General features: G+C 35.5%; 1 pseudogene; it reads right to left on the bottom strand.

The window, feature by feature from the left end:
* Window positions 1–1,262: 1,262 nt before the first annotated feature.
* The window catches only part of LOC107723295 (sushi domain-containing protein 1-like), a 17,685-nt pseudogene continuing 5,837 nt past the window's right edge, over window positions 1,263–13,110 (bottom strand).

Below are 13,110 nucleotides of genomic sequence, written 5' to 3'. Positions count from 1 at the left end.
CCTGATCCAACTAATCAAGTCCTTCAGGCTTATTTGAAAACTACATGGTATGTGTGCTGGAGCAGGGTTGGAACAAAACTCTGCAGGGCTCCGGCCCTCCAGGAATTGAGTTTGACCCCCCCCATTATAGTATTGCTTTATGCTTCATCAAACGAGGAAAATTAAAATGCATTTAACATTTGATTTAACATTTGAGCTGCCATTTTAATTTTATTTAATGATTTTTTTCATAACTTTAACTGAAATAAAATAAAAAATGAAAACCTTTTTTTACATCAGCTAGTAGACAAGCAAGCATTTCTCATTTTCATTTAGTTGAACTTGATGTAGTAAAATAACTAAAACTGAAATAAAAATAAATATAACATATATACAAAAAAAAAATTACGAAAACACCCAACAAAATTACTAAAATGTTAACCAAAACAAAAAAACAGTAAATATAAAAATAAAAATTTATTTAAAATATAAAAGTATCTCAGTAATACAACAACACTATTAAACCACCACCATCGTCACATAGAGCAAAGTTAATAAATGTCAGAAAAATCATGAAGCATTCTTAAGCTGTTCCATATTAATAAGACTACATACAGTATAAATTTATTATGATAATTAGTTACTGTGGTGAAATAAAATTTTATATTTTTATAAAAATGTGGTGTCATGAAAAGCAGTATGCAGCAGCCTGTCTCTAATGAAGTGATGTGTTTGTGAACCACCATTGTAGTGCCATGCTGTACCAAGTAAAGGGCAGGCGGTTACACTTTATTTTGATAGTCCACTTTAGACATTCTACTAACTGCAAGTAACTTTGCAACTACATGTCAACTAACTCTCATTAGAGCATTTGTAGACTGTTAGGTCAGGGTTAGTAGAATAAGTTGCTGTACTTGCAAAGTTACTTACAGTCAGCAGAACGTCTGTTGAGCGACCATCAAAATAAAATGCACAGTGGTAGTGCACTGCCATCTAAAGGACAGATTTATGTTTTTAAAAATCCTCATTGCTAACTATGTGATCCATCCTTATCAACAGTCTGGACAAAATGTAACACCGAGAACAATGATGAATGCTGTTTGCTGCTATATTTTCATTGTTTATTTTTCTTAACTTAGGCTATTTGTACCTCACAATTTTTCCTCTAGTGTTTTAGTTGTTTTCATTATAATAAAATATAGTCTGAAATTCAGTAATATATTGCAGGATGTTTTTGACTGATGACACAACTTGACTTCTCAGTTTTTAAAACAAATCGCCTTTATTTCAAGGAATCAGTATGTTAAGATGGTTTATATTGCTGCAGAAAAAAATCTGGGACTGGACTTTTTACAGTACCTGTAAAAAAACAGAGAGAATAATTTGACAGTGCTTACAAGAAATATGAGGCACAACATTTTCATCCTGTTAATTAATAATAATACAACACCGCAATCTCACCAGCTGTACCAGTATCCCATGACAATGACTGAGCCAACAGCACTTATGGATCCAACAGTTACAAGAGCAGATATCTTCATGATGTAGGATGTTCCTAAAGTGAGAAGAGAAATGGTTTATATTGAACCACTCCACGTGTTTTACACAGAATTTGTAGGTGTCACAAAGCAGTGTTTATTTATGACCTTTACCTCTGGCTTTAGCCCAGATCACGCAGGACTGTGTTCTAGACTACCAAAGAAAACACAGAGAGAGAAATTAGAGAACCAATCAAAAAAGTATTAAATGCACTCATTTTACAGACACTCTACCCACCTTTCCCCACTGACACATAGTGCGGAGGATAATATAATAGTCTTTTCCATTTTCCAGAGGTGCGTTGAAGAAGTCTCCAAACTGCTGCTGATCTCCTACGGTGAAGTTGATTTCTGTGGCCAGACCGCTGAGCTGTATCTGGGCCGTGACGTAGCCTCTGTCACATCTCTGCTGCGCGAGGAACCGCGGACTTACAGACGAGCTGCAGTCAAACAGCATCACACCCTCGACTGGTATCACAAACACCTGGAACATGCTGAACACACAGACACACACAAACAAATCATTCACAGCAACTGAATACAGAATTATCTACAATAGCTGATATATTCGGCATATGCAGTGGGGAGCACGTATAGAGTTTTTTTAAAACCTGTAAATAAACAGCTTTAGGAATTTATTTGCATTTTTGTTTATTTATTTTATATTTAAAGGGATCTCTTATCATTTATTCACCCTCATGTCGTTCCAAACCTGTATGACCTTCTTTCGTCTGTGGAACATAAAAACAGATATTTTGAAGAATGTTGGAAACTGAAACGTTTTGGTTCCCATTGACTTCCATTATATGGACAAAAGAAAACGGAAGTCAGTGGGACCTGAAACTGTTTGGTTATCAACATTCTTCAAAATACCTGCTTTTATGATAACAATTTTCATTTTTGGGTGGACCGTCGCTTTAAGCTTATTATATTTTATTATTATATTAATATTTGAGACTGTACTATTTCCAGCAAATTTCTGACATTGAGCATCTAAACTCCTTTGCACAAAAGTTCAGATCTGAAGTTCATCAGATTTTGTTCACGTCAGCTGTCATAAAAGCAAAGGAGACACAAAGACATCCTCAAATTCAAGTAAATTTTTCAGTTCACATTTTCAAAAATCGCTATGCTGATAAAATAATTGTAATTAAAACATTCGCATTAAATTTAGAAAAGTATGCAAAATACAAGCATTTTCAGTCTGGTTTCAGACGTTTAAACCTCAGATGCTCAGATGGCATTAACTGTTTATGTAAAGCGATGTTAAACGTCCTTACCATATCGAGTCAAGTGTGTTGGTCGATCTCCGTAATTTGAGAGTGAGCGATGAAGCTTCTACTTCACTGTATTTGATTTCTGGTGTGGGGGGGACTAACAGAACACAAGAAACCCAAATGATTTACATTTAATGCAAGTGTTTGTGTCTTATAGTCAACATGAACTAAGGAATAAAATAAAGTAATTTAAAAATGTGAGTGTATAAATTTGATTCATTTTCAATATATTTTTTAAATATATTTTCTAAGCCCAAAAATAATTTTCACAAATATTATGAATTTTTGAATTGCGTATATTTTGATGTTTTCTTGTTTTCTTTAATAACCCAACCATGTCAAAAAATATCAAACTGTCAAAATGTAAGCATTAAGTTGGTTGATATATTATGTAGATAATGTCAATATATTATGTAAGTTGATTTGGCAAAATCTTTTTTTTATATATATATAAAAAAAAAGAAATAAAAAAAAAAAAAAAAAAAAAAAAAAAAAAATTTAATAACGGAGATAAAATATAGGCATGTTAAAAAAAAATATAAAATAACATTTAACCCCTTAACTGTCACTCACATTTTTGAACATAGACGTGAAAAGTGCACGATCCAAACTTAAATTTTTATAATTCATGAACAACATGATATTGATGTACCATTTTCATGGTAATGCAATGTTTGATTTTAAAATGGGTTTCAAAGGATGAATTTAGAGATTTAAAGTTTTCAGTTGATATATAATTTCTGATGATTTCTAAAGTGTGATAGAGAAAAAGGCAACGAAGAATACTTTTTTGACAAAGGTCAGAACTCCTGTTACGATGTAGATTTTTTAGGTGCATTCTTGTCAAAAATTTATCTATTACTTTTCCTACATAATTTTTAACAAAAACATTGGTAAAATATCTATTTAGGAGTCTTAGACCTTTCCAACGATATATAGTTTGCCATGATTAGATTAGGATTTAATTGTAATATAGTGAAGTAAACTTAGGCGTCCCACAGAGGGGACGGGTGACAGTTAAAGGGTTTTAAAAATCGATAAAAATGACAATTAAAAAAACTGCTAGACTACTAAAATAACACTAGGCTGTACAAACTATTGGTCAGTTTAAATAGCTGTTAAGGCATTTCCTTAGGCAGCTGTTGCAAGTAATGCAACTTTTCTAAAAAAAGACATTGCAGTAATGTAATGCCAGTTAATGCAGTATAAGTTACAAGCAATAATAGCAAACAACAATATATACAAAAAAAAAGCATTATATCTTGATAACCTTGACCTGCTCTGAATGTTTTTCACTGAATTTCCTGTTTTGCTCAGAAATGTTACCTTACATTTGGACTCATCTGGACTTTAAATGTTTATGATTATGGATGTTTGCATGAAAGCAGCGTTTGTTTTGTACCTGGTATGCTAGTGTTTGCTGTAACTGTAGACGTGGCTCGTGTGGACTCTGCTGTAATGGTTATGGTGTAGTTTGTGGCAGGCAAGAGTTGCAAACAGAGAACAGGCCACAGGGCCGAGGAGCTAAAGATCTTTTTTCTCCGGTCACTGAACAGCTGCTCGAAGTCTCGCAATCCAACAAATGTCACCTGTGTTGAGATGTTACATTCAACCTCATTTATGATTTAAGAAGACAAACTCGTGCAAAGACATAGCTTAATTTCTTTAATACTCACTGTGTATTTCTCCCTATAACCCTCATTCTCTGCATTCCAGCGCAGGCATCTTTCATTAATCACCACCAGATTGTTAACTGTCAGTTTCAACTCTGTAACACACAATGTTAGATACAAATTAGATCAGACTTTATGCCGACAGTCACATTTCTGAGACTACGTTCCACTTTCCCTTTGTTCTGAGCAGTGCGGATGTGTACCTTTGCAATTCAGGGTGGCTATCTGCCACTTTCCAGTGATGTCACATATTGAAACGTCACTTCCTGTGTGTCTGTAGTGTCCATTAACACAGCGGTGGATCACTGCAGTGCTGTTGTCCCATGCTACCTCTGCATGTGGCACCTCTGGTGCAGAGCCACAATGTGCTATAGAGAGAAAAAAAACAGGACAGAAATGGTTCTGAAATTTGTGGATCTAAATATAGAACATCTGTTACAAAATATAAGGACTTAAATTTGTTCTGTTATTCTAATTGTAATTCTAATTGTAATAAATGTTCACATTGTTTTGCTGCAGGGTTATGTCTGACTGTCTGTTTACGCACTGGCATTTACCTTATCCTAACTACAAAAAAATAAAAAATAAAAATATAAAAATTATATTAAAAAAATTACCATTAATTTGAAAGTTCATGTAGCACACGTTGTCAAACTACGGTAAAAAAAAAAAAAAAGCAATTTTCCACAACATTCTATATTCAAAATGTATTCTTGGTTATTTCGTGGCTCTTCAGGTAAAATTAAACACTAAATCAATTCAGGAAACAGCAAAAATGGAAAAAAGGCAACCATGTAAAACCACTCTTTTGGCCAAAAGAGATGGTAATTAATAGAAAAGAAAAAGTATAAATATAAAACAGCATTTCATCATTACTCCAGTCTTCAGTGTCACATGATCCTTCAGAAATCATTCTGATTTGCTGCTCAAGAAACATTTCTTATGATCAATGTTGAAAAGAGTCATGCTGCTTCATATTTTTGTGAAAACAGTGATACTTTTTTTTAGTATTCTTTGATTAATAGAAAATTTAAAAGAACAGCATTTATTTGAAAGAGAAAACTTGTAACATTATTAATGTCTTTTGTCACTTTTGATCAGTTTAATGCATCCTTGCTGAATAAAAGTATTAATTTCTTTAAAAAAAAACATTGAAACATTACTGACCTCAGACTTTTAAACATAGTGTACGTCATTTATAATCGGAATTCAGTTCAGTTTACCTGTACATGTTACAGACACTTTTTCCCATGTTCCATCTACTGTACATGTTGTCGTGTTTTTGCCACTCTCCTGTTTGAGTCCATATTTACATTTGTACTGAACCACACTGCCCAGCGTAGATGCTTTGTTCCAGTTTATATCTGTTAGTGGCAATTCTGGGGGAGGCCCACAGTTTATTTCTGTTCAGTGGGACCAGTGTTAAGCGTTAGAAATAAAGACCACTGCAAAACAGCTTAAATGTTGTTCCACGAAAAAGAAAAAAAAGTCATACGTTTTGAATGACATGAAGGCGAGTAAACAATGACAGAATGTTGTCAGTACCTTCACATCTCATGTTAACTTTGCTCCACTTCGCGTCTGAGTTACACAATGACACATTTCCTTCACCCACAGTACGATATCCAGCTTCACACACATAAAGGGCCACAGAGCCCAGACAGGAGCTGTTATTCCACAACACAACTGAGTGAGGTAGTGAGACGGGGACGCCACAGTCTACTTCTAAACAAACACACATACAGACACACTGTATATGAGCATACATATTATCAGCTTATTAAAGAGAACAGCGCTGAAATATCAAATGGGTCATTCTCAGGAAATGGTCAATCTACCTAAAAAGGAGTAGTTCACCCAAAAATAAACATTTGCTGAAAATGTGCTCACCCTCAAGCCATCCAAGATTTAGATGAGTTTGTTTCTTCATCTGAACAGATTTGGAGAAATGTAGCGTCAGTTAACATCTTGTGAAGCAAAAAGCTGCGTGTAATCATGGAGATGTTTTTAACTACAAACTGTTACTTCCATAATCTTGCTTTCTCCAGTGGAAAAAGTAATCTGAATCAAGAGAGAAATATGCACAGATCAGGGACCGTTTACAAGCCACAACAATCCAAAACCAATACGTTGGTGGATTTTGATGTGGACAACAGGGGATGGACTTTTTCACTGCAGGAAGCATTATTATGGATGAACTTGAATTTTGCCTAGAAAGTGATGGTTTAAAGCTAACATCTTAATGATAGATTTGTTTATTTCAAACATGCAGCTTTTATTTCACCAGACATTAACTGATGGACTGGAGTGGTGTGGATTACTTGTGGATTATTGTGATGTTTTTATCAGCTGTTTGGACTCTCATTCTGACGGCACCCATTCACTGCAGAGGATCTATTGGTGAACAAGTGATGCAATGCTATATTTCTCCAAATCTGTTCAGACAAAGAAACAAACTCCTCTACATCTTGGATGTCCTGCAGGTGAGTACATTTTCAGCTCATTTTAATTATTGTGTGAACTATTACTTTGTCAGAAAAAGGATACACCTATAATTTTATAAGCAAGCATGATGGGACAAAATCAGCATTTTTTTCTGAAAATGCATGAAGCATTTAAAAAAAACTTAACTGACTTGAGCTGAATAATCACACTATTATCTTCCGTAGAGTTGCTTTATAGTAGAACTTAGTTTGTTTCATAACTAAAGAGCTTTTAACATTCACACTGTTATTCAGATATTGAATTAAATTGAATCACAATTGAACTAAATAAATGGCAGTTTCGTGAGAATGACCCATTCAAGAAATAAAGAGAGAAAACGTGTCAACAAGAAAAAAAGCATAAAAATATACCTTGGCACAGAAAATCAGGATGACTCCAGATTCCCTCTGAATAGCACACCGACGTATCTCCTTTCCTAATATTATAAAATCCCTCAATGCACTTATAAGACACACTAGATCCAACTTTAGTGTCTCCTCTCCATATCATAGCAGAGAGGGGGAGAGAGGGCGGTACTCCACAGTTCACCTCTGAGAAACAACAAAAACCTTGAAAATGTCTTCAGTTACACATTACATACAAAGTCAGTTAATTTACTTTTTAAAAAATAAATAAATAAATAAAAGTTAGTTGAGTTTTAAAAGAAATGTAAACAAATACCTTCGCACGACAGAGTTGGTTTTGTCCAGTAACCATTCTCAGCGCACACAGATATATTAAGTCCTTGTTTCGGATAGTAACCGTGTTTGCAGTGATATGTTACAGTGCTGTTAAATGTGACTCTGCCATTCCATATGTGTACAGTGAGGGGCAGTATAGGCGGCTCCCCACACACAATCTCTGTTGAGAAGGAAATGACATGTCAATGGTCATGACTGAATCACTGCAGTATAAAGAGAATTTACATTGCTTAGGATGGAAGATTAAAAAATCAGAATATGAGAAACCTCAAAAACATGAGGCAACCAGCTTCAGGACTTTTTAAAAATATACTCCAGGCATAGCAACATATGTTTTTCCATTACCTTAATTTTACTGTTTGGACTCTCATTCTGACGGCACCCATTCACTGCACAAGATCCATTTGTGATGTAATTCTAAATCACTACAAATCTCGTTTTGTACTTCTAATTCTTGACCGTTGCTTTGTTTTGATCTCTCCGCTGCGCTTCCGCGTTCGTTACTTCTGAGCGGCGCATGAGCAAAGCCGACCTCATACGTCATCCGCCCGGAGCTGCTTCCCTTTACAACAGTGAGCGCAAGCTAGATTAAATTGATTATTACGTTTTAAATATGGTTATTTTTCTTACAAAAACGCATCGATTCGCTACAGGAGGCCTTTGTTCACCCCCCGGAGCCGTGTGAGACACTTTTTTTTTATTTTTATGGATGGGCGCTTTTTATTTCACTTCTTTTGGACTGAAGCACTGCTACACCCGCAGAATGCAATGATAGAGCTTGGAATAGCCAGGACAATTTTTAATATAACTCCGACTGGATTCGTCTGAAAGAAGAAAGTCATATACACCTAGGATGCCTCGGGGGTGAGTAAAACACAGCCTAATTTTCATTTTTGGGTGAACTAACCCTTTAAGTTATATGAGATTTAACTCGATTTTTTAAGTCAATTTAATATAATCTAAGTTGAAATGACTTGTACAGCCAATTCAATTATACTTAAAAATTTAAGGCAGTAACTGATTTATTTATTTTTTTGCATCAACTTAAGAATTAAAGCTTCTTTATTCTGTTTTTATTAAACATAATATAATATGTTCTACAATAATAATGCTTTTACTTGTGGATTTAAGGTTTGCATTTTAAGTTAAGCTAAGCATGAACATTACATAATGATGATGTAGAACTTGATTGGTTTGCCTAATTTGTGTATCAGTTTGTTAAGCGAACGTCCTCTGGAAGTTCAAAAACACTGTCACTCTAATGGTGACTTTAAACACAACTTTTACAACAAAATATAATCAAAAAGAGCTAAAACACCTATTAATTCTTAATAACAAATATTTATGTAATTATAAGTCTCCATGCTTTGAGCAAAAACAAATTAGCAGTCTGTTAGTTGGGCCCTTACTGCCAAAGGTCATATTGTAAGTTCTTGCATGTTCAATACAGTATTTTAAGTTGAATTTAAATAAGACTATCACAAAAGCAAGAGACACGACAATTTTTGTGTGAAAGATTCGCAAACGCTCCTATGCACAACATTATATTTTGTCAACACTGTGTCATCATTTATTCAGAATGCCGTTTCAAAATTGTATGGCTTTCTATCTTCCGTGGAGCACAAAAGCAGTGCTTTTTCTGAGCTGCTCTTTTCCATACATAAAAGAGAATGGGGATTTTTACTGTCAATCTGCAAAAACCCAAAAAAGAAGCATAAAAGTCACAGCAGGTGAGACTTAAGTGTTAACAAATTACATTGGTGTTTGTATGTCTTGTAGCCAAGTTTGAATATGCAGAATCGTACACGAAGAACATAATATGTCTTCAGACGATTTGGAATATAGCAAATAGAGTTTTCAGAACTACTTTTGATATTTTTTTTTATAACTTAACTTTTTTGATAATTGCTTAGTGCTTTTTGTCCTTTTTTTGTCTTTTTTTTTTTTTTAGCTTGACAGCCATTCACTTTCATTGTACGGACAAGACAAGAACAGTGAGGATACTTTGAACCTTTAACATCCATTGAACCTTACTATTGGACAAAAGGTTTTTTATGGTGGAAAAAATGTTGTTTAGATGATTAAAATATTATTTACATTAAGAAAAAATGTTTCTTTTAAGAACTGTTCACTGAAAGGTTCTTTGGGGAACCAAAAAACGTTCTTCTGTGGCATCGTTGTGAAAACCCCTCTTTTGAAACCTTTATTTTTAAGAGTGTAGGGAAGAAAGAAACTCGCACAGGTTTGGAACGGCACCAATGTAAATAAAAGATAACAGCATTTTCATTTTTTTGGCAAACTATTCCTTTAAAACTTTCTTCAGACATTAAAAAATGTGACAAGATTCTCTGTACCTTCACAAGAATAGTCTGGGTTACTCCACTGACCATCACTTTCACACACAGACACATTTCCTGTATCCAAACTGCGATATGCAACATCACAGCCATACAGAGCCACAGAACCAATCTTACTGACACTGTTCCAGAATAATACTGAGTGAGGCAGGACCGGAGGAGAACCGCACTGAATCTCTAAACACACACAAACAAAAACTCAACAGATTCTTTGCTTGAGATTCAGTGTCATATTTCTGTGCGCATAATAAACAGAAGTAGATACCTTCACACTGGAAGTCAGGACGGCTCCATGTCCCATGAGCAGTACATACTGATACATTCTCACGCCCACTGTTATAAAAATGTGGGTCACACACATACAGCGCCAATGATCCCATGCGTGAGATGTTATTCCAAACCGTTTTTGACTGAGGAAAAACATGAGGCTCCCCACAGTCCACTTCTATGTAAAAATTGATTATATTGGGTCAGTAAAAATATGCAATAAATTTGCAAAAGCCTGTGTCGAATCAAAAGGGTTAAAATCCCAACTTGCATTTTTATGTGTGTGTGTGTTTAAATGTTACATTATGGAAACAAAATGAGTGATGAACATAATTTCATGTTGACTTTCGTGCATTACCTTTAATTCAAAATCTGGCAGACTGATTTGCTCAAACGTAAATATTACCTTCACAGACCAGACTGGGTCCGTGCCATTTTCCATCCAGACCACAGACTGAGGAATTCTGTCCTCTCTTCCACTGAAATCCCTCCCTGCAGCCGTACTGGAGTTCACTGTTGTAGTGTGTGATCGTGGGGGAGAGCTGCTCAGCGTGGAGGACTGATGGAGGAGATCCACAGTCTATCACTATAGAAAACATACACACAAAAACAGATCCATTACGTCATAGTAATATTTACATTAAAAACACACACACACATTATAAATACGTATATATACTTGACAATTGTCTCATTACGCAACTTTCTCAGTATTTTATAATCTATGCCATTGCTACTGTATTTTAAGAGGTTGCTAGGCAGTTACTAAGGTACTCCTGGATTGTTGATAGGGTGTTCTGGTTTGTTGCTATAGTGTTCAGAGAAGTCTGATTAGGGGTTGTGGTGGTTGTGTTCAGGGTGATTTCAACATATTTTTGCTATATAGTTACTAAGGTATGCTGTTGAATGGTTGCTCAGGTGATCTGGATTGTTACTAGGGCATTACTAGGTGGTTGCCAAGCAAAAGTTCTGTTATACTTTGGTCTCTTGTCAGGTCCCTCCTCCAATGTATATCTGTTTTATTCAGTGAAAAAAGCACATCTCTCCTCAATAAGCCACACAATTTGAAGGATCATTAATGTCGTAAGCAAGCACCACTAATAATAATAATTATTATAATTATTTATTGATTAAATTTTTTATCAGCTGTAGTATTATGAAACAATTAATGGCATGTGACTAAAACACACAGTGTTCTTGTAAATGAGGTGATATTTCTAGAGGTCCAAATGAGTGATTTATGTACTGTATGACTTTCGAAGTGCAATGGCTCTGTTCTTACCCTTGCAGTAAGCCGCATCCCGGTATGGATTAAAGGGTTCTGACCCATCCTGGACTGTGTAACCTGTCTGACAGGAACAGGTGAAATCTCCCTCTGTGTTGTGACAGAGACCTCCTTCACCACAGACCCCCTGCACGCCACACTCATCTATATCTACATGCAAAAACAACATCATGAAGTGAGAGGAGAAATGTGCTGCCTGTTCAACATTATTAGGGGACGAGACCCACAGGAGAGCTCATGCAGAGTCTAACTGCATACCACGTTTACAATTCCCGCCATTTTGAATTTTAACAAGCTGTGTTTTTTCAATTCTTCTACAAATTTTGTCCAATCTTCACCAACTTTTACTCAGATTATCATGAGCTGATAAAAGTTCTCTTCTTTTCTATATTCAGAATCGTTCCCGAAAAATTATTTCACAAATTTGACGGTGAGCACGTAAAAGTGGACGTGAGGCTACATCTCTGCAATGCTTTAGCGCAGGGGTTTTCAAACCTGTCCTGGAGGGCCCCCAGCTCCACACATTTTGTATGTCTCCCTCATCTAACACACCTGATTCCACTCATCAGCTCATTAGCAGAGACTGCAAGACTGAACTGGGTGTGACTGATGTTGGAGACATACAAAATGTGCAGTGCTGGGGGTCCTCCAGGACAGGTTTGAAAACCCCTGCTTTAGTGTACTTAAACCAAAATTGGTGTGTCTCATAATAACCACAACCAGAAGGTACCTGCACATTTTCAGCACAGCGCCACCTACTGGTCATGAGGTATAAAAAAAAGCATATTTTTGCTCATAACTTAAAGGTTCGACCAAAAAATAATGAGACTGGCCTCTTTAGATTAGTTCGACATGCCAATTTTTCATTTGATATCATCGCTGGCCATTTTAGGCGTCGACCATTTATAATTTTGTCATAAAATGCTATATTTTTATGAATGCATTGGCATATCATTACAAAATTCGGTATGTGTCATCAATATCATGCTTTGAAGGTACTAAAATGGTTTTTAAAATTATATTAAAATTTCAAATCTCACCAAATTTTGCTCAGATGATTATTGAGGCTGAGCAGAAAGAAAGTTATGACTTTGATTTTATTCAATATTCAAAATCACTCCTGAGAAATGGCTTCATAAATTTGATGACGTGCATGCCGAAGTGAACATGAGACTATATCTCTGCAACACTTGCCAGTCATGACAAGCATAACCTGACAGTTACATGTAGTTTCAAAACCACCTGGTCAAGAAATATAAAAATTAGATTTTTTTTAAAGGGGTCATATGATGCTGCTAAAAAGAACATTATTTTGGGTATTTAGTGTAATGCAATTGTTCGCTTTCACAACGAAACACAGCGTCTCCACGACATGGCGGCGGCCGCAACAATACTACAGTGAGAATCAAAGTTATGCCTGCTTTCTTTGCGTACATTTGGGCGGCGTTATGACAATCTTCCCACACAGTGACATAGACATGTTGGGGCGTGTATAAACGAGGCGTTTTAGGAGGGCGTGGACCAGTCTTAACTTTTATAAAGAATAATT

The sequence above is a fragment of the Sinocyclocheilus rhinocerous genome, unplaced genomic scaffold (assembly GCF_001515625.1).
Source record: "Sinocyclocheilus rhinocerous isolate Xijiao unplaced genomic scaffold, SAMN03320098_v1.1 scaffold665, whole genome shotgun sequence".
Classification (NCBI taxonomy): Eukaryota; Metazoa; Chordata; class Actinopteri; order Cypriniformes; family Cyprinidae; genus Sinocyclocheilus; species Sinocyclocheilus rhinocerous.
This window is presented reverse-complemented; position numbering and strand designations above follow the sequence as displayed.